Source organism: Nothobranchius furzeri, chromosome 9, assembly GCF_043380555.1.
Source record: "Nothobranchius furzeri strain GRZ-AD chromosome 9, NfurGRZ-RIMD1, whole genome shotgun sequence".
Lineage (NCBI taxonomy): Eukaryota > Metazoa > Chordata > Actinopteri > Cyprinodontiformes > Nothobranchiidae > Nothobranchius > Nothobranchius furzeri.
The window spans coordinates 44,601,366-44,625,324 of NC_091749.1; the positions used below are offsets into that span (position 1 = coordinate 44,601,366).

Sequence of the window (23,959 nt, forward strand, 5' to 3'; positions counted from 1 at the left end):
GCCTCCCATTTAAAACATATCTCGCTCTCACGGATTATCTCAACCTTCACTAAGGTCATGCAGAGTTGGTGACTAGCTCCAGCAGCCTTTCTGGTGAAGGTCTGGAACACCTGGAATGGTTATCAGTCCATCACAGTGATACAGAGACAAACAATAGACCGTACACTCACTCACACCTAGGCACAAGTTAGGGTGGCCTATTCACCCAACATTAATGTTTTTGGCCTTTGTGAGGAAACCAGACCGCACAAAAAAATGCATTCATGCGTGGGAAGAACATGCTAAATCCATGCAGAAAGGCTAGAGACAAGATTCAAACGTGCAACCTTCTTGGTGTGTGCCACGCCACTTTGAACAAGAACATGTTACAAATGTTTAAATATTTGAGAAATAAATACGCCTGTGTATCAAACCACAATACGATAAAACGTTTGCTTGTTCAAAACCTTGTTTGATGATCAGTCAACTATGATCCACACCATTGAATTCTTCAGCATTCCTTTGAGTGTCATGATTTAAACACACTCTTCCTTCTTAAAAGAAATCCTCTTAAACAAGATAAATGAATTAGGACTCAGTGCTCCAAAGCAGTTCTTCAATCCAAACATTTCAAAGACAAATGTAATTAAGTGCTGTCATTTTTTTGTTCAGTGTGGCTAATTACACCCTAAAATCAATGCTCCACGGTCTTTGACACTGATGCACTATGAATTAATATCAGGAAGCAAACACATTTTTATAATTGCAGCCGTGGTTAACTTAAGAGAATTTTCAACGGCACAGTCATTAATGTACAGTCGATCTATCAGTAATTATATGCAGAGTGTCAGCTGAAGAGTTTATCTAACAAATTAATTTCGAGGCCCAGTTGGAAGGAGTAATCGCCAGATCAGACAGAACATATTGATTAATTAATGACACAAGCTCATTGAATAAACACTTAGATTGCATTATTGTAGAAATGAAATCATCTGGAACTAAGTGGTCCACTGCACTATGACAAGTTTTAAAGTAAGACACAAATACAAAAAAATAAGGTCTGATGGAATGGATAAAGTAGTGTTTTTTTCAAAGTTCTGATCAAATTAGTAGCAGAAATTTGCCATTTTAAAATGTTTTTAGAATAATTTCCTCTTACAAAAAAGTGTTAGGGTTAAGGGTTTACAAATAATTTCACAATGAAGACATAGAAGGACATTCCTGCACAGTTTACGAAACCAGCCTTTGACCTTAAGAGAACATCACCACCCAGTTAGAGGAGGAATGCAGAAATGTCAGCAGCAATTTTAATCAATAATCCCAGGATACCGTATAAGAGTACTAATGCTTTTGAGACGAGGCAGCTGCAGGCAGAAGGTAAGGAGCAGCAAATGAAAGTAAACGCCAGCCAAGGGCTGTTCATTCTTTCTGAGTCTTATCCCAAACTACTTCTGCTACCACTTCAAGGCAAGAGCATATATTTCATTGGATCACTGGGGAAGACGCTTTAACACTGCATCCTGCTGAGATTTTCAAACCTCTAACTTTTCTTGCAAATCTGAATCTAATTCATTTATTCTTTGTGCCATCTTTGAATGAGATGTCTCTATTTACACAAAAATAAACCAAACTGGCCAAGGATAATGAAATGAAATATAGTAATGCTTCAAGTTTTCTGCATCATTTTACAATATTCATCCTGTTGTAGCTTGTTTCATCCTATTACAAGGATGGACAGGATTTATTCTGATTTATTCTCTAAGTGCATCATTTGTTTAGGGTATTATCAACAGAAAATTTAATTAAAGATACTTTAAACCCTTGAACTGCTAATTAACTGTTTATTTTTTTGTTTCAGACAACATGAAAGCTGTCTTTTCCTCTAGCATCAAAAGCATTTTTATTTTTGAAATGTAGACAAACATGGGCCATTTAATAATTGAGCTGTAGATATCAGATCCTTCAACGATCTCACACACACCACCCAGCTGGTCAGCAAACCACAGCAGTAGCTGCCATTTCTCAAGAGACCGAGGAGGTCTGGAGAGACATCCTCATCAATTTGTGCAGCAGCATCATCCACACAAACTGCATCACTGAGTGATGTAGAAGCAGCACTTCCAAAAATCAACACGCCTGCAGACCACCATCAGGACCGCAGAGAGGAAGCACACCTACCTTCACTGCAGGACATCTATCTCATGAGAGTACACTGCAGAGCCAGCCTCATAATTTGTTCTCCCAGCTACCTTAAACCCAGCCTGATCATAGTCATGCCCCTCAGGCAGGAGGTTCAGAAGTCTGAAGTGCAAGACATCAAAACACAGAGCAGCCTCTAACCTGAAGTAATCAGGAATGGTAACTCCTCTAAAGACCATTACACAAACCTCCTTCAAAACGAGCTGGACTCATTTCAGGCAGATGTTTTGTATAATGTGTTAGACTGCTCTAATGTTTAACCAAAGCTTTTTTAAAACCATTCTTATTCTGTTAGTTTTAATGCAACTGTGTCCCAGTGTTTGGAGCCGAGAGTAATGGATGTACAGTATAGTATTAGTCTGTCTTCCTGCACAAATATACTAATTAAAGTAAGCTGAAGTCTGACACAGTATAATAACGTCTTCAATCTATTTGGTTTACATAAACTTGATAACATTAACCCCTCAAAGTTCAATCCTTTAACCATTATTCTTTGTAACGTCACATAAAGAAACGATATTTTTTATACTTTCATCAGAAGTACACACATATGAAACAAAACAACACAGTGATTTTTATCGACCTTATTGCAGATTGTCAACTAAGTAAAATACTCTTAGATGTAGATGGCCTTTCTTCTGGAATAAACAACCACCAACTCTTCAAACTACACCTGCATTTCATTCTTTTAAAAAAACCCAGTTAAAATAAATGTTGATCTCAAGTAACACATGACGTCTAAAGGTTCTTATATTTGTAAACTGAATGCATTTTATTTATTTTTTGTTTGTTTCTGCTGCTGAACTAGCTCGTCTTCGGTGAACTCAAAAGACCTATGGGTCTTCTTAACCTTTTTTCATTGTTTATGTTTTATTGATTATGTTTTTTGTGCAAACTAATAAGTTAAAATTAAATTAAAGATGGGAAGTTGAGATAACAACTTGGGACTCAGCTTACAGGCTGAAAATCATCTCCCATGGATAGACAAATAGTGACAGTGAAGCAGCACCAGGTTCTCTGCAAGGTGCCTTAAGCCATCAGTCTCAAGTATTAGCACTATGCTGACATGTATAATTGCCTTTACATATTGTCCAATTCAATTGACCTGCCTCGAGCAAGAGGTTGACATTGCCCGTGAATCTTGAACACCAACTTTATGGTTCTCTCTAATGAATACATTTTGAACATTAAGCTGGAGATATTTCTTTTACAACAGTTTGACTGGAACGGATATTCTGTCATTAATTATTGTAGTTGCTCCTCATTTGCTGCCATCATGACACATGAAGTCATCTATCAAGAGTTGTAGGCAGGGTAAAAAGAGATAAAGACCCATCTGCTGGGTTTTCAGAACACAGACATTTTCTCTAAGGAGTCAGTGGTTGGCCAAACACTCACTGATCACACCACAGTTGATCATACCACAGTGGAGCCAGCCATCAATGACCATCTGATGCCCAGAATATTAAGTAAGGACTCTGCAGAGTGAAGAGCTAAATTAACTTGGATTCATCCTAACGGACCTGGAACAAACGGATTAACTCATTCACTGCCTTTGACTACTAAAGTCGTCAATTGACTTTTTTTTTAATGGGACGGGCCTGAGAACAATCTCCCCCACCTTGAGAGTAAACATCATGGCTCTAAAGTTAATTTTCACCCATGTGTGTCACATGTCATGTGATCAGGAAGTGGACAGTCCATGAATTAGGAGATCGTTTTGAGACGCCGCTATGCCGAGGCGCAAACCGGAGAAGCCTCTGCAGCTCACACTTCAACAACACACTGTGAAAGTATGGAAAAGGCTAGAAACACGCAGATTCTTCCTGATGTAAGACGTGAGTCTACTCTGACAGTTTTGGTGTTTATATAGTCAGAGCACAATCTTCTGTGACTCTTAAAAAAACAGTAAAAACACTCAAAAACGCTGGCAGTCAGGGGCTTTCTGTTCAAAAAATAGTTGGCAGTGAATGAGTTAAATATAATCACTTCTAATCTAAAATATACATAGCTTCATGCCAAAATATACTATTCTATTGCTCCGCATTGAAATGTAAGGTTTGTTTAACAGTGAAGAACTGTTTTGACACAAATATTCATCTCTATACTCTTGCACCCAACTAAAGATGTTTGCATTGGAGTTGTGTGATCCTTTAGATCATGGTGCAAAAGTCAATGCCAGTGATTCAAGTTAAAAGGTGAAACTAAGGCCTAGTCCACACGTAGCCAGGGTTTTTTAAAAACGAATATCCGCCCCTCCAAAAACTTTCATCCACACCACCGCGTTTTAAAATCAAACTCTGTCCACACGTACCCGGATAAATACGTTGTTATGGACATGCCAGACCTGTAGGCGGCAGTACTTCCCCCGTTCTTAACCTCTGTCCTTCGTCTTACCGCAACACCGGACTAGTGATGCAGATTTCACCTTGGCACAACAGAGGGAGGTGTCATGATAACATGGGAAGTTACTGCAGAGCTCCGGCCGGCAACTATATTGTAACAGTCTTCCGCAAGGAGCAGTAATTCCGCTTGCAAAAACAAACAAGCAGAAAGCGCTTGGACAATTGATGGTCCGGGTAGTGACAGAGCGCAGCTCTGAGGGCATCCATGCTGTCGGCTAGTGTAAACACAGGTCGCACACATGATGTCAGCAATTTTTGTCGCGGAAAGTGACGTTGCGGACCTTAAAACTCCGTTTTTGTCCGTCCACACGCAGACACCCAAAACGGAGAAAACGCAGATCTTCACTTTGGCCGGAGTTTTAAAAAAGATCCGTTTTCGTGTGAAAAAACTCCGTTTTTGTGTGGATGACAGGCCAAACTGTAGAAAAATATCTACGTTTTGGCAGATCCCCGGCTACGTGTGGACAGGGCCTCATATATGAGATATTCTTTACGTAAGACGTGAGACATTTCAATCATTTGCTTTTGTTATAATTGTGATGATTAGGACTTACAGTTTATGAAAACCCAGACAATTCGAATATTGTGAAATGGTTCAATATTCCAGATTTAAAGCATCCCACTCTAATCGGCTAATTAATACTAAACACCGGCTACAGGTTCCTGAGCCTTTAGTTGGTCTCTCAGTCCAAGTTTAATTAATGAAATCAATGGACTTTTGCACCATATTGTCATCTTTTGAGTTTCATCCATAATAGTTAACAGTAACATCAAACAATTAATGTAGCAAGCATTGTTTTAAGTCAACAGGAGCTGCTAAAAGCCACATAGAACAGGTTTTGCCCTAAATCATTGAGTCATTTGGTTATTGAAAAAAGATTAATCCTTTACACAGTGATAATTGTTTATTTGGCAATAAAAAATAGAAACAAACACTGAATAATGAAGAAACTGAATGCAGCACAACAAAACCCTGACAGATAGGAGTGAGACTCCATCAGGCATAAAACACAACTCCTCTCCATACACCAGCCCACTATACCACCATGACCTGTGGAACCCATCAGCCTCACACCTTAACACACACCTGTCTGTCACGTCTGAATTGCAAGGCAAACGGGCAAGTTAGCTCATGACAACTTAAAATACATGCAGTTATCACAGACTGATTTTGAAGGCGAGACCACAGATGGCAAAAACAATTGCGTGTTAATAAATTTTATAAAGGTTGTGAGAACACACCAATTTTAATGTAAGTGTCCGTGTTGACATTAAAACATTTTCAATAATATAGCAATGACTGGTACCAGTAAAATATAGTTGTTTTTATTATTAACTATCTTGCCTCTTGTGTGAGTGGTGCTAACAGAAAACAATCGGCATGTGCCATGTTTAAATAGTCATAATGGTGGTACTCAAGGAGACAAGTATGCTCTGAGGTGGTGTTAGCTACTAAAAAGTTTGAGAACATCTGATATAGACAAGTAAAAATAAATGAATAGGAAAGAAAATTTATGCATTACATACTAAACTGAACCAAAAGCATGAGAAGATACAAATATTTATACCATCATGCCAAATGTATAAGATTTGATAGTGTGTTTATGAGTTCCTAGACCTTATTAATGGGACTGAAACAAACCCTCGAATTGTTCAATTCATTAAATTACTCAAATCATTTTTACTGATTCAAAGTGTCATTAAATGTGTTCACCACATTCTTAACACATTTTACTGGTGCACAATGTAGTAATCTAGAAGTTGTGGAGGAAATAAGAAAAACCAGTAAAGACACAAACCACTGTAAAAGTTAGAAATGGTCCAAAGTTTGGGATTAAGAGTTAAACTATGGACCGATTGACCAATGCTAATGCTAGTGGGTAGCACACTCACGATCAAGTGGGGTTCAGAGGACTTGTGAATGACTAAAATCTACAAGCGGAAGAAAAATCCCCACCATCCCATTCATTTGTACATAACTGCAGCTGCAGCGGTACGGGGCAGAACCGCTACAAGTCTGCTCCACCAACCACAGCATGTCTGAGGCAAGCTGTTGTAGTATGGAATTCACAAATGCTTTTTAACTTTAAATATAATTTTAGACTGGATTATTGCCAAACCGTACATAATAAAATATATATGCCACCATTACATTATCACCAGTAGAAATTAAGCATTCTTAGCATTTGCACTAGCTTACTACTAAATATGTCAATGAAATAATTAAATTGTACTGATCATACATGGATATATTTACATATGTTATATTCACGAAGATGACTGCAAACCTAAAATGTTAATGAAATATAAGCTAAATGTTTTCCAAAAAATATCTATTAAATATAAACATCAGCTGGGAAAGAGAGAACTAGACAACACCAGTTCAATATATAATATTGAGCCCTTTTATAATTTTGTTGTTTTATTTTCATATAATATATAATGAATATTGGATGGAATATTGGATGAAAATATTGGACGGCTGCAGCCCTACCTTTTAACAACATTTTGATACAACTGCTAAAAATTCAGAATAATTATTGGTGCCCCTGAGTGAGTGTCTTTCTCCCCTTCCCCTTTCCATTTCAACAAATGAACCTACTCTTGAACCCACTACAAAACTGTGGGCCAACTTTTTGAAGGAGCTCTGAATATTCTCCACCCCCATGCAACTTTCCCCTTCTTTCTAATAGTGGGGAGATTTTCACACTGGATTAAGCAAAACAAAGAAGGTTTCAGCGGGTTCACATCACATGCTGTGAGAAGCATTGTGGCTGTCACAAGCATTCAGGAAAATACATGGTAAATTTTGATGTTTAGAGGCTTTGCATGCATTTGGGATCTTTGTCAGTTCTTTTATGTGGCTGTTAAAATAATGGAGAGTCTGTTGCATCAAGCTGCAGCCTGTAACAGCATTTGCTCCTTGCTGCTCTGTGAAAACAGTATTTTACATCCGGTGATACCATTAGGACCTAAAAACCTCTAAATTTCACATATGCTATCAAGAGGCTGGGCCCCATTTAAAGTGTAAACTTTGAATGCGGTCATTACATCTTTAATGTCAGGATTAGAAACCAAAGTAACAAGAACAGACCTGCCCTGGAGAAGCAGATGGAGTCTGTGCACAAAAGCAAGAGGATAAGTCTTAAAGTGGGAGCCAGCACACGCAAGCTTGCACAAGAAAACTAAGTTCAAAGTAAATACGAAGGAAAGTTTTTTGGAAGCAGAGCAAATACCCATGGTGCCTGTCAAGTGGTACTCAGTGGTACTCTCTGTGCTAAACTCATACTTGTAGGCAAACACTGGCTGTCAGATTGAGATAAAAAGTCAGAAAATGAGAAGATAGGTTTTCCCAAAACACATTTGGGAATAGTAGTGAATTAGTCAGAGCCTAGGGATAATTCACTGTCACTGAGTTTGTACAAGAGTTAAAGGTGTGAATCACTTCATTAAACTACACATTTGTAATGGTCTCTAGCAGGAATCAAGGCAAGGCAGCTTTATTTGTATATAACATTTCATACACGGAGGGAATTCAATGTGCTTTCCATTAGCAAGAACATTCTGGGACGTAATTTTGGGGGGGGGACGGGTGGGACATGTCCCCCCCACTTTTTCAAAAGGCAGTTTTGGTCCCCTGCACTTTTTTCCATCCAAAAACAATGTTACGCTCCATTAAATGGATTTGGTTGAGCACTAGGACCGAAACGGAAACCGGTTTACTATTAGACCCGCCCAAAAGCTAATCTATTGGCTCTGCTGATACTTGCTAACGTATTATTGGCTGTTGCTGCTGTCACTCAAGTTGTAAACAGTCAGAACGTGCTCACGTTGTTTTGCTAGTTTGGAGCCGCTAGGGAACACCGGTACTGAGTCACATCGTCAACTAGACGCTGTGTAATATCAGAGCTCAGCTCAGCTTCCATTACATAACATTTGAATAAGTGTTCATTTGTGAGTCTTTGGTAGTTAGGCACAGCCAGGAGGCAGCATGTCAAGAAAACGAAAAGTGGATATAAGAGACTTCTTTCAAAGTCAAAACGTAAGTTGGACATGTGACAGACCTGCATTAAGCTCAGACTCACCTCCTCCTTCACACACATACTCAAAACTAACTTTTACAAACTCATCTCCTCCACATAACTGACTCCTCAGACACAATTTATTCGTATTATTATAATTATTATTTTTTTATTATTACTATTATCATCATAATTATTATTACTAGTAGTAGTAGTAGAAGTGTAACTTCAAAACTTTTATCATTTAACTTTATTGTAAACTTATCTATTGCAATGCATATTTTCACATTAAAAAGCTCTGAAAAATGAACAGTATCATCATCGTCAACAGATTTTTTTAAGCTTAATGTCAAAGATGTACACTTTTCATTAGATTTATCTTATTTTTTCCATTTTTTTGTGTGTTGAAATGCAACAACTGTTTAAACACTTTTAAGGGGAAAAACATATTTAATATGTTTTTATACACTCAAATGTTAGGGTGATGATCATGTGTAAAACATTAGTTCAGCATGTCCTCTAACACAGCAAATGAACAAACGGCCAGATCTCAGGAGGACCGTTTATGTAGAAATCATTTTTATACTTTTGACTAGGCCTGAGAAAGTAACACATTTTGCTGGACGATATTTTGTCCAACAAATTGTTGATGATAAACTATATTGTCAACATTATCTAGACCAAAATAACCACTAATATAATGTTAATATATCATAATAATGCAAGTACACCCTTTAAAATGCAACAAAGAAACCTTCATTTAACATTGAAATGTCCAGAACCAGACCTTCTAAATGAATAAAAATAACAAACAAAAATTAAATAAAAAAGGAATCTCACTCCCTGTTAGAAAATGTTGCACCAAAAACAATAAAAAAAAGACCCAAAACAATAAATACAATGGCCTATCCATTGTCAACAGCCAAAACTGCACTTCAATACGGATGGAAAAATTATTGAGATGGGCACGTGACGTGTCAAGGGGTCTTTACATAACACCCCCCACCCCAAATCCGCACAAGCCTGCTGTGTCCCCCCCACTTCTGAAATCAAAATTTCGTCCCTGAGAACATTCAAATCAATGTGACAGAAAATACAAATAAAAAAATTTAAAAAAAGTTAAAGGGTGAGCAGGTGCAGCATAAGAGCATTTATTCAAAGGCTGATTAAAAACATGAAGGTTTTCAATTTTGATTCAAAAGTTTCTAGAGTTTTCTAGAGTTGGGGCATATTTGAGGTCATGAGGAAGCCAATTCCATCTGTGAGCAGCATAGCAGCTAAAAGCAGCTTCACCCCGTTTGGTTCTGACCCAGGGTTCTGCCAGCTGATCACTTCCTAAGGATCTCAAAGCCCCGCTGGGCGTATATATCTGAAGGAGATCCGACATGTATTCTGGCCCCATTCCATTGAGTTATTTATAAACTAGTAATAGGGCTGCTCGATTATGGCAAAAACAATAATCACGATTATTGTGACTGAAATTGAGATCTCGATTATTTAAGAAGATTTTTCAATTTATGTAGATTTGATTTGTTTTTATTCAGTCATAAAATGGCTCAGGGCACAATCGGGACAAAAATAAATAAGAAACAAGATGATCACTGAAATAATTCCTGATTCCCAGTTGATATACTTATAGCTCATAGTTTATGACCCAAGGGCTATAGACCTTGGTTTAACTCATTTAAGTCTAACCAGTACAGACCCAAATACCAATATCTTGCAAATACTGACAGCAAGAATTATACAGCGGCATTTATAACAAATAAATGCAAATAAATTGATGTTCACAAAATGTTGCATAATACGTATTTAGTCGTGTCAAGGTGCTGTAGGAGAGTGCACTAGCACCGTGTCCTCAGAGAGATTAGTTATTATTTATCAGCGTGAGGAAGTTTTTTCTACCTTATTTATAAACTATTTATTTACAGGTCCATAAGTTAATGTAATAATTGTCCCAACCACACCTGCACCCCCCACCCCCCAACCCGGTCTCACAGCAATTAGGGGCAAGCTGCACGTGTGTTTAGCGCGCCGCACGCGCACACTAGCCGTTTTTAGCGGCTCAGGAGTCCGCAGGTGCAGTGTGGGTGTGTCACTCACTCTGGTTACTCCAACAAGGAGCCGGCTCCGAGAGCTGTTTCTTTAGCGACTGACACATCACTACATCATTCCCTTTCCTAATGTCCTGGAGAACGGTCCGGAGCGCAGGCGGAGTATTTAGCTTCCTGCAGGAAATGTCGACGACAGTTATCCAGAAAGTAGCTAAGGGTTACCAGAGATGTTTCTGAGATGTTCGCTAGGTACTTTTAAGATTTAAAAAGTCAAGAAGGGGTTCTGAAAAGCTGTTGGAAATAGCGTCAAAGTCGCTAAGTTGGCAACACTGTGGGAGGAGAGCTTCATTTGCAACTCAGGGCAGCGCAAGTGGGAGGAGCAAATAATTGGCTTGTTTTGTTTTTATAATCATTCAAACTCAGATCGTAATTGTGATTAAAATTCAATTAATTGAGCAGCCCTAACTAGAAGTATTTCGAAATAGATTCTGTAGTTTACTGGTAACCAGTGTAGCGATTTAAGAACAGGAGTGATGTGTTCGGTTCTGTTGGTTCTTGCTAACCAGTTCAGTGGCCTAGTGGTAAAATGGCCACCCTGGGACTGTAATATCGGGGTTCGATTCCCTGGTTGGGTCATGCCAAAGACTTTGTAAATGGGACCCAATGCCTCCCTGCTTGACACTCAGCTTTAAGTGGTTGGATTGGGGGGTTAAACCACCGAATAGTTCCCAAGTGCAGCCACCGCTGCAGCTCACTGCTCTCCTCCATGGGGATGGGTCAAATGCAGAGATGAATTTCACCATTGTGTGATGATGACTTTGGGAGTTTAAGACTCTAGCAGGAGCATTCAGAGTAAGATGCAATTGCTCCACAGCTTTTTTTGGAAGACCAGTCAATAGATCATTGCAATAGTCCAGCCTGCTGTAGCTGAACGCATGAATGAGTTTCTCTAGGTCTTGTCTGGACATGAGACCCCTGAGTCTTGATATTTGATGCAGATGATAAAACGCTGATATAGTTATAGCCCAGGGTTTTTCCTGCATTCAAATTTGCGTGGCGGCCGCCTCCAGCAAATTTTTTGCCGCCCCAGCCTGATTTCACTCTGCCCCCAGCTATATGGATGTTATTTTAACTGCAGTAGCAGCACTGCGCCACTACTGGGGCACTGTATCAGCAGCGGTGCACCGAAAAGCGCTAAAACGGCTGCAGAGAAAAAAGATCAAAAATTGCTTTTCTCGCTAGTTGGTATATATCTATGGTTGGTGCTATTGACGTCCTGATTTTCCCCCAGGCTCTTCCATTCCAGAGCAGGGCTGTACAGTGCGACGAAAAAAACTGTCTGTGCGTGTCTGTCTATTTTTCAAAGTAGCACTGGTACAACATCTTTGAATTACTATTTTCCCCAGAACTTTATTGAACAAAAGTAAGTTACGTGTAAGAAAAATGCTTTTTAACTGGTGCACAGTGTGGTAATCTGGATGCAGTGGAGGAAAATAAAGGAACCAGCAAAGGCAGAACCGGTCCAAAGTTTGGAAACAAAAGTGGAGCTACACGCAGATTGGCTAATGCTAAAGCTAACGGGTAGCAGTCTCACAATCAATTGGAGCACAGAAAAATATATGATGTTCGTAAAACTAAGAAAGACTAAACTCTACAAGCGGATGAAAAGTCCCCGCCATCCTGTTTATTCTGTATGCTGCAGCGCTATGGATCAGAACCGCTGCAGATATGAGTCACATTGCTGCTACAAGTCTGCTTCACACCAAGCCCCCACAATGGAGCTCTAAAACTGAGTCAAACCCGGAAGTACCAAAAATTGCAGTTCCACCCTCATCCACTGGGGGCTGGTGTCAGAAGCGAGCAAATCCTCATTTACTCCCATGTTGAAAATACCAATTTCACAGCAGAAATAAACATGTTTACGGCCTGGTATCAGAACATGTTTTTTGTCTAAATTGTCTAGTTTACACTCATGACAACTCTGAGGGGGGTGAATTTTTTTTCTCACTCTTCTGTTTAAGTGTATTGAAAGCCTAAAATTATGTATAATTAATGAGCATCCGACACACGTGACCGCCGCCTCAGACCCATGTGACCACAGAGCTAGCTCTGTGGAAAGGCCTCAGTAGAGCCTCGGTCTGGCCTGGAAACTGTTTCGGGATTTTGAGTCTCTTTGTTTGTGTATTCTGTTTTGGATATTTTTGTGCAATTGTTGGACAAAATGACTTGCTGTGGCATTAATTGCACTAATAGAGCGTCCAAGGAGTCTCCACTTCATTTTTTTCGGTAAGTAAAATTATATTCATGTATTTTAGGTCACTGCCGAGCTGAGCTTAGATTTTAACATGTACTGTTTAACCATGAAATTTAAATGTAATAGGGTAAAACCCAGTGCATTTAACGTAATGCTGCACTTTAGAAAATAGGTTGAAATATAACATGTTGTTGGAGCTGGGTTCCGACTATCGGCTTGTGGAGCTCTCGGGAGACCGATGTTTTCCACCCGGAATGCCAGCAGTTTCTCCCCGCAGCCCGGTCCATCTCTGTCTGGTCGCGGCTACTGTTAGCTGTGCGGGCTGACAGCTGGTTCTCCCAGCAGCTCGGCGCATCTGTCTGATCGCGGCTTCTGTGTGCTTCGGCGGGCTGACGGCTGGTTCTCCCAGCAGCTCGGCGCATCGCTGTCTGATCGAGGCTTCTGTGTGCTGCGGCGGGCTGACGGCTGGTTCTCCCAGCAGCTCGGCGCAGCGCTGTCTGATCGCGGCTTCTGTGTACTGCGCGGGCCGACATGGAGCTCTGGGATGGAAACATTTCCACAGGTCTCGCAGACCTCTGTGTTCCACCCAGTTTTATCCAGCGGTCAGCGCGGCGTATCTCTGACTCAGAAGCTCTGGTGTTGTGCACAGTTAACTCCGGTCGTAGCTAGGTTGCTACCTCCGTTAGCTTAGCTCCCACCTCTGCATTAGCTTTGGGTTAGCTTCAGGTTAGCTTGTAGCTAGTTCGACCGGGTGTTGTCAGTTGATCCCAGCGTTACAGCCCCACCCTCAGCTCCTCCTCTCTTCCCTTTTATGGAATTGTCTGGGCTTGACGGAACCTGTGACACGGTCAAAATGGCGGTGGTGGCCACCTCCCTTTTGGCCTAAAAAAACTGATATTGGAGCCTATGGAAAGAAGATGTCCACGTATATTATGTCGATGCTCCACACACAGAAGCAGGAAGTATGCCAAGCCGTTGTAGTATATAATTCACATACGCTTCTATCTTTGAACATAATTTAAACTGGATTATTGCCAACCCGTACATAACAAACATGCCACCATTACATTGTTAGCAGCAGAAATTAAATGTTGTTACCATTTCCAATACAAATGCATGTTAATGAGATGCATTATATTTTACTGGATATATTTATGGATTATTTTGACTAAGATGAGTGTTATTAATACAAACCTAAAATGTTCCTGAAATGTAGGTCAGATATTTAAAATTATTATTAACTATAAATATCAGATGGAAAAAGGGAACTAAATACCAATCTAATGCATATTATTGAGCCTTTTATAATGAGTCCGTTATTTCAGCCTGATAATTTTGTTGTTTAATTTTATATTTTTTAGCAGCAAACCAGTTTTGTTTCACTTGAAACATTGTCAAATGGAATATTCAATTAATCAACCGAAGCTTAGAACACTTAACGAAAAAATATTTTGCCTTTAAAAAAAGTGAGGCAGTTGAATGCACGGAGTATGCATGTGCTGGCGCATGGTCAGGATGGTACCACCTCTGCCTCAATTTGAGCCAGGAAAAACCCAGTAGCCTTAATGTGACCAATGACACCAAGATTTCTAACCTGGGTCTTTGTCTTTATTCCTCTGAAGCAAAGTTGATCAATAACCTTCATCCTATCCTTCTTATTTCCAAAGACAATAAGTTCAGTCTTGTCTTTGTTTAACTGGAGGGAGTTTGACTGCATCCAGTCATTAACTTGCTCCAAACACTAATAGAGTGAGTCTAGGGGACCACAGTCACTAGGTGATAGTGTGTCATCTGCATAACTGTGATATGCAGATGAACGAAGGACTTGTACTGTACATCATTCTCGGGAGGAGGGAGCCCAAAGGCGCCTGTTTCAGCACAGAGAATCCAGGACCACAGTCACTAGGTGATAGTGTGTCATCTGCATAACTGTGATATGCAGATGAACGAAGGACTTGTACTGTACATCATTCTCGGGAGGAGGGAGCCCAAAGGCGCCTGTTTCAGTACAGATAATCCAGCTGGAGAGGAAAGTAGCTTCAAATGGCAGGATTTGGAGTTTTATTTTCTGATATCTGGACATCGCTCCTCGAATTGGAAAACAGCAACACAACTCTACCAGTATACGTTTACCTGCACATCAAAAAACCAAACTGCTACCCTAAAAAGACTTGCGTCATTTTTTAAATGGAATGTAAATGTGTTAGTCTGGCTGAAGGCGAACAGTTCAAATTGAGCTGAAGCACCCAGATAGTGCGGTAGCAATCTGATCACATTCTATGTAAATGGGTCAGCCGAGCTAAACTGGTAAGACACTCATAATCTGGAAGTGACAAGACCACATAAGTGGGAGACCATTGTCACAAACCAACACGCGTAACACCATAAAACAAGATCATACATACCAAATAAGCTGCACTGCAGTATTGTTGTACATTCCTTCAGCCATTTTGCATATCCTGTTTCAATTCCATCTGCTGCACTCCCACCAGCCTCTGTTTACTGTTTGTATGGCTATAAGCTAACGGGAAGAATGCCGGCATGAAAAAGGGGCTTGTCGCCACCTACTGTACTGGAGTGTAGGGCTGAACAATTTTAGGTAAAGATTGAATTGCGATTTTTGTATCAGAAATTGCGGTTTAAGTTCAATTCACGATTTTACGCAAACTAAGGTACAATACTAGCTTGTCAAGCCATCCTGTAGATTAAGTGAAAAGATGGTCTATATTCTAATCTAGTACAACAAATCATTCACATTATTTACTATTTAATCATACTAGGGCTGCACAATATATCGAAAAATTATTGTCATCGGGATAACAGGACGTGCGATAGGCCCATCGTAAAGCACGTCAAAACGGCGATAAATGTTTGGTTCAAACATTTCCATCCATGTCATACATCAACTAGGGTTGTCACGGTATGAAAATTTAACCTCACGGTTATTGTGACCAAAATTATCACGGTTTTCGGTATTATCGCGGTATTTTTAAAACGGTGTTGCATATGTTGAGAAAGCATTGATAGTCCTGTTCTACACAAACTGAAATAGTTTTGAAAAGGTTTAACAGTGTTTATTAAACCTAAAATAACACAAGCCTTAGCAAAAGTGCAACTTTTCACAAGTAAAGGAACAAATAGCTTCTTTTTCTGGAACGTGTTACAGTATTCAGTGCAGGTTTAAATTATACAAATCCAAACATTCAAAACATAAACAATATGTAAACAAATCAAAGAAACACCACTTGTTTTCTCATATACTTGTTTTCTTCATTATCAAAATGAAAATCTAAAACTCCAGTCCACACTTGACTTGAGCACTGTACAAGTCAACCTTAAAAAATATGTATTTAAAATAAATAGCCACTTTAAACAAATTACTAAAATAACTACTACACCATGTAATCAAATCCAAATGTTCAAGTATAAATGGCATTGAATAAGTAAACAAATCAATGACAAGGAACTAATTGTATATTTCTCTTCATCATCAACAAATACGATGCTTCATCCAGCAACAGGGTGTCCGTGACACGGTTTAAATGCTGGCAGAGGACGCTGCGGCTGCAGTATATAGTGACTCGTTGCATTCTCCGTCAACCAAAAGTCCTCGCGTCATGCATTTAAGCTAAAATGCTAATGTTATCTTACCTTGCACTGGCTGTAGAGACGTGGGTGATGGTCACGCAGATGTGCCATTAGATTCGAAGTGTTGCTGCCTTTTGCAGACACTTGTTTCCTGCACGTCCTGCAAACGGGATAGCCGTCTTCTATTAACTGTCCCTCAGCAATTTTCAGAAATCCAAAATATGCCCATACTTCCGAGTTAGTCTTCTTTGAGGGCTGATGGATGTCCTGGGCGCTGCCGTCGCCTCCTTCGGCCAATATTTCAGCTTCAAAGTTTTGGTAACGTTGCAAACTAAAAAGTGCGTGTGCGCGCCGCGGGAACTTCAGCTGAAGCGACGGTGGCTGGTAAGGGTCACCGCGCAGAAACCGCGGCCACGGTAAACCCACCGAGATTATTTAGTTTTTTTAAAACTGGACGGTTATTTTTATTGTCAACTTTTTTACCGGGGTTTACCGCTATACCGGTTACCGTGACAACCCTAACATCAACTTTTTGTAAACCAGCTCCGTTTTTTACGCTGAAGTATTATTTGACCAATCAAATGTAGCCCTTCTGATATGCGGCCAATCAGATGGGTCCGTTCACGTAATACGCCTGCCCCCTATGTAGACCCTTAGGATGGAAAGTAAAACCCGAACTGAGTTAGCGGCACCGTTACCTTGTTCGTCATGCTGACTCAGAGCAACGAACGCACTTTGTGCTGATGTTTCTGGAATCAGCGCTGCTTTCAAACGGGAATGTGAGTCCGCTCGGTGTTGTTAATCCTTTTTACCGGGCTGACTCAGACAAGTGCCGGTGAACCAATCCACCTTCATGTCTCTAGTGTTCCACCGGGTGGTGATGTTAGCCCCAGGCTCCGGTTAGCTTCCAGCTAAAAGGCTACAGCACTCTCCTCCCAGTCCCACCCTGCTAAAGAGGGCCTGGAAAAGTTCCCCCACACATCAAAGTGATTTTTTTGTTTGTGAGCTTTTATAACCTTGTTAATCAGGATAGTTGATTTGCTGCTGCACATAAACTGTCAGTTAGAAGCTCTGCTAGCCGGTTATCTAAAGCCGGGCGTACACTGTGTGACTTTTTCACTTTTTTGAGCAGATTTTCCACTCGTGCGAGAATCCACGTGATCGGGGCGAGTTTTGGGCCGAGCGTCGTGTAGTGTACAGGGGGTTACGAGAGGCGATTAACACCACGTGACCAGCTACCGATCAGCAATCGTGAGCTCGCACAAACTTCTGGCGTGTTAGAAATTTTGCTCGTCCCTCGTGAGGGTATCGCACTGTTGAAGCGGCGCTGCGAGCAGCTGCGACCCAAAAAGTATCAGAACCGCTCACGGCGCATGCACAATCATGCATCAACACCGCTCGCCCGCTATTTCCCTAATAACACACGTTGTTCATTTTTATTCCTACACGTTTTTTTTTTACTGACAAAGATTGTCAAGAAAGCGTGTTTGTCGTGTTCATGTCAAATTAAACTGATCAAAAAACACAGATTTACTTTCTTTATTTTGTTTTCCTCATCCGACCCCCATAAATCCCTGTGTGTCCTCCTGCAGCACTCCTGAAGGACAACAGGCAAAACAAGACAAAAAAGTCTGACGTGTTGTGTAAAAACTGCTATTTTTAGCATATTGTTTAGGTCCGATGTGTTGCTACCAGAAGTGCAGTGTGAGCAGTCAGGTCGCATCCGAGAAGTCGTACAGTTTGAGCTGAAGCTGAGTGCTACGAGTGAAAAAGTCGCACAGTGTCCACCCAGCTTTAGAGGAGCTAGCTCAAATTGTTAGCTTGTTATCAGAATCATAGTTGAAGTTTCATCATCTGAGCTGCTTTTTAAGATCTAGGTAAACTTGTTCAATTTGGGGTTAAAACCAAACATTTTCACATATTTTACATGTAGTTTTTTTGCCAGTTCCTCTTCTGAAAGGTGGACAATTGTTTTTCTCTTTCCCTCAGAAAATCTTAATTTTCTCCTAGTTTGGCCCAGCACAGTTCACTTCCCAATTACAGCAACAGCCTTATGTCAAATCCACATAAGTGGAGAAAACGTTCAGTAGCAATGAGAGAATTTGCTGTTGCATTTAAGTGATGTTAACTTTTATTTAACATTTAAACTTACTTTCTGATTTTTTTATTTATTCAAGAACCCTGGTAAGGGATGTTTTTCTGTATTTGGAGCATCAGAAAAAGTTTTATGGTGGAGGTGATGTTTTAAAGTCACAGAGAAACTGCATGCATGCAGTTTGTTGTTTTGCTGCTAATACAGTAGCAGGTGCAGCTGCATATTTTTGCAATAAAAATGTTATGTTGTAATGGAATTCATGCATTAGTTTTGTTTGCTTTGAACCCAGAGCAGATGTCACACGCCAGATGACATCAACACTGCACTTTAGTATTTGTTCATTTGTCGCAAGGAAAATCGATATCGCAATATTAAGCACTGTTATCGAATATTGCAGGTTTTCCTAATATCGTGCAGCCCTAAATAATACAATAAAAACAGTTAAAGCTATTAATGTTTTCTCCCATTATTAGATATTTTTTTAATTTTATGTGCTTGTGAAGAAACTTGTGATTTTTATTTAGAGAGGTGCTTTATAAAAACATGTTCTTGTTCTACTCTAAAAATGTGAGGAGGAAATCTGAAGGTAGAAACAGCTTTCAAATGTATTAAATAACAAATAATGCTCAGAGTTTCCCCTGCATCACCAAGCCAAGCTGGCTGCATGTTTTTCCTCACTAACTCTGCTATAAAGCCTAGCTTATGCGGAGATGCACAGGCATTGAAAGAGACACTGTGGCACTTTAGCCTGTTTGAATTAACGTGTTCCATTAGAAAATTTCAAACCATTTGTAAAAGAGAAGTTGAGCTTTCAAGTCACCTAAAGTGCACGACTCCGCACTCAGGCTGATGAAGCATAAACCAAGCTTTAGAAATCAGCCTGAACCTGCTCCGATGTGGGAGGAGTCTCTCTCCCCCACTCACCTATGTCCCCCCCCCCCCACTCACCTACGTTTCTCTCTCTCTCCCTCACTCACCTACGGTACCATTATTGTCGGCCCTAGCAGCCCTGTGTGTGGAAAAATAAAACGGAAAATAACCTGCAACTTTGCCAGCTGTGGACTTGGGCTTGGCTCTGGACGGTACACCCCACCCCCCTCCCCCGTGCTGGCTGTTGTTGCCACCGTAACACACGGGGAAACTCCAGATTAGGGCTGCAACAAACGATTATTTGGATAATCGATTAATCGGATGGGGTCTCGACACGATTAATCAATTAATCGGATTACATGGGGACATTTTTAAAAACTGCTAGGTAAACGTTATTTCTCTCCTTCCTTCACTTTATTTAACACAACATTATTAGAAAACAGTTCAATAGCAGAAAAACAACATGCCATCACCTAAATTGTCTTATAAGGTGTATAGACAGAGACCCTAAGCTACATCTATCTGTGACCTAAAATGCTTGGTCCAAGTTAAACAGCTTAAGGGCAATTCTCATCGGTTTTGTTTGATCTCATATGTAGACATTTATTATAGCTGGGGTGTCAAACAACTAATTTTTAAATGTAATTAAACATTGGCTGTGAATTAATCAAAATTGATCACTATTTCCAAAAATGACTGAAAAAATAAGTTGTCACACACTCCATGGAAACTTTCAGAGAATCCACAAATAGTGGCTTTCAAATGGTTTTGTTACTTTCTGCAAGTTTAGAAAAGAAGCAGATGAGACAGCATGTCTGATAATTTAGTTTTTCATCTGATAATATTAGAACATGTCAGTAATGTCTGAGGGGGTTTTATAAACACTGTATAACTAACACTACTGGAGAGGGTATGAATTACACAGAGGCTTCTGGGGAGCTCAGTTATGGGGGGGGGGGGGGGGGGTGGCGGCGGTGGGGGGGGCATTTTGCCTTGGCCCCCAAAATGTCTTGAAACGGCCCTGGGTGTGTGACTGAGTGTTGAAGGTGACCTGAATAGTATCAAATTTATAAATATTACATGTGTGTAACTTATTGTTTTATACAGGTAAAAACGTGTAGTGGAGGTAAATCTACCTACATTTTACTTTTCAACACTTTGTTTTGTTTTGTTTTTATTAAACTATTTTCCTGTCCTGTCTGTCTCTCATCTTCCTGCATCTCCTCTTAATTCTCCAGAAAAACTACTGCCTGGATTCTTACTTTTTCACCTCATCAGTTATTTTTGAGCAGATCAAAGGGATCTCCTGACCGCAAAGCGCAGAGCGCGTTTTCGATGCTGCGTGAGGTGAAATCAACGCAGCACAGGTGATGAGCTCTGCAGTAGCAGAGCGCTGCAGGCACAAATAAGACAGAAAATAGAGAACATGTGCAGACATGAACGATCGTGTGCTAATTATAGTTTTTTGGTTGCGCCACTTTGAGAATGGACCGTGCGCTGGAAGCAGCTGCCTGGATCGCTGCGCAAAAATGCGCTGTGCCGCTCTCTGCTCAAAAGAGTCCAAAAATGATATAATATAGAAAACTTTTTCCGGTTCACCTGGATGTGTAGGATATACAGCTCCCCCATAATTCGATCCCTGCTCCTGGATGAAAAGCCGGACATTTTCATCAATACAAGAACCCGCAGTCCGGACGCGCCGGACAGAGAGTGAAAAGTGGACACGTCCGGGGAAAACGGAACGTACGGTCACCATAGTCCTCATAAAGCGGGAAATTATAGATACAGTAATTTGCTCGTGCCCTGGGCCCTTCAGAGTTCGTGGGCCCTGGGCAATTGCCCAGTTAATTCGGCCTTGGAACCGGTTCGCAGCAGCGCGAGTCCCCCCCCGCTCATCTAGCGTCGCGCTCACGACTTTAGACTCTTTTTTTACGAGCTTAGGGCATGTCTAGCCTGTGTAATAATCCGGGACTTGGATGAATCACTTTTGAAAAGTTTTTAATTTACCCGGACACAGAGTTCTCTCCTTCCTCGCTGATGATCCCGACATGCTTGCGTTTAAGACGCTGCATCATCCCGTGCCATGCCAAGTCTGACCTAAACGTTGCAGGTAACGCATGTCTTCGCATGATTTAACTGAAAATGCTCCCAAACTTAAAAAGCTTTTACTTTTTTGACTCTCGCTGCTTCTGCCATGTTCCTCTTCCAAACAACTGCCGGCTCTCCCTCGCGCTGATCTGTCTGCGCGCAACGGCGGGCGGGAAGGGGGGGCGCTTTTGGAAGAGTTGTGCAACACAACGAATCGATGACGCAATTCGTTGCCAACGCTTTTAGTAATCGATTTTCATCGAATTTATCGATTCGTTGTTGCAGCCCTACTCCAGATGTTAAAAAAAAGTTACACAACACATCCTGGATTAGTCAAATCGCAAAAAATCGCAGCTTTGACGGTCACGTGATCGTGCTGTTTGAATTCACGATTTCGGTCCAAAAACGATAGATTGTTCCACTCCAGTAGAGCTGAACAAACTTTATTTGTGAGGCTGGTTTTCTAATGGGTATGTAAACTAGGATAAAGACTCGTAGCTTATTACAATAAGATTGACCTGGATCGACTTAAGCCCGGATCATACTGTGCAATTTTTGGCCGCCTCTGCCAAATCTGTTGTCCTGAGAAGAATCGTAACAAAAAACGGTCAGCGTCAGGGTGATTTGAATATATGTGCACCATGCGGTGAACGTACGTGTGACCAGCTCTGCAACATCTTTCTGATCCCTCTCAAAACCAAATCAGCTTCAAAGTGTCTCCAAGCACTGCATGAAAACGTACGACTCCTGTCTGCAATCGACCAATGAAAACACACCTTTGGGAGGCCGCAGCAGCAAGACTCCACCTCTCTGAGCTTTGGTTTCAATTTAAAATGCAGATTATAAACTACACACCAGTTTTTATTCTGTTAATAGCCCAAATTAAACAGAAGTTATACTAAAAACAATTAACTTACATTTGTAGACCATCAGAAAAATTGCGAAAATCGTGATTCTGTGATCTGTGAGTGAGAAGATGCCCTCACAAACATAAAAATTCAAACAAAAACACAAGATCCCTTTGCTGTTGGTAGATATTCACAAAGTCAGCTGATAAGGATGGTTCAGTAGTGCAGTGTTTTCCAACCCTGATCCTCAGGGCACCCTGTCCTACATGTTTTCCATGTCTCTGCTTCAGCACACCTGATTTACATTGAGATCAAGTGCTGCAGATGCCTGTTAATCACCTATACATTTAAGCCAGGTGTGTGGCAGCAGGGAAGCACTGATGTTTAAAAGGGCAACATGGAAAACATGCAGGACAGTGTACCCTTTAGGACCAGGGTTGGGAAACACTGCAGTAGTGTTTTGTTGAAGAGAGAGAGGATACTCTGCTCTGTGACAGCGGGTGTGATGAGCTCACGGAGCGGAGCTGCAGAGTAAACAGTGAAACAGAATTCACGACAAAAGTTTAGATATTGCAGCAATCTGTGACAGATTGTAGGTTACTGGGTTTTTATTTATTAAGGAGGATCAGAAGAATGAATGTCTAACAGACAGTTCAGCTGTTTATCCAGAGTCTGAGGCCAAAGCTATGGTTTTTAAAACGATGCTTCCTCTTTGAGGAAGATGAGCTGGGTCGTGAGCTGACTGATGCTAAAAAGAAGTGTTAGCAACAACGCTTTATTTAATCTTTTCAGATTTGTTTTTGGTTAGCGGTCTGCTCATGTATGCTTTCAGGAGGTGTGCTCATGATGTTGCATGTCCTGCAGGAGCAAGACGTTGCGCAGTCTGCCTCACTGAAATCTTGTGTCGTACAATGTGCCACCTTTCTGGAATTCTCACAGTGTGACATGAACAAACCTGTGCAACGGCCAAAAATCGCACATGTGCATGTAACCGCACTGACTGACTCCATGTGCTCTGCAACGTTGATGTTTTATCTTCACAAATAACTCAAGCCTGAAGGAGTTTTACTGTGTGGTGGAGTTGCTAATGCTAATGGTAAGCTTCTGCTAGTTGATAAGTTGTCTGCCGTTTCCTGGATGCTAAACCTGCCTTTCCCACTGTGAGCCAAGAAGGGTGACTCCATGTTGCTGCTGCCTCTTGGCCAGATTGTCGTTGTAAATGAGAATCAGTTCTCAATAGACACATCTGGTCAAATAAAGGTTAAAAAACTATAATAATAATAAAATAATAATAATAAAAACATTCAGTGATGATGTGAAGTCGCGCTATCAGGCTTTTCAACTAAGAGTTTCACCATCTATTTTCTACCAGAACCTAGTTGTTTTTTAGTGTTCCACACCTTTGAAACTAAACTTAGAGATCTCTGAAACGGAAGACTTCAGTCAGGGCTTCAAAATAATAATTTTTCTACATTAAATAATGTTGACAATTATAACCGTCATGAATTTGTCTGCTGATTTTTTATGTCACTAATGTAGAATAGACTGAATTTCAGT

General features: G+C 40.6%; 1 protein-coding gene across 4 annotated transcripts in view; it reads right to left on the minus strand.

The window, feature by feature from the left end:
* The window catches only part of glceb (glucuronic acid epimerase b), a 110,956-nt gene that overhangs the window by 63,901 nt on the left and 23,096 nt on the right, over nt 1-23,959 (minus strand). The window lies entirely within an intron of this gene.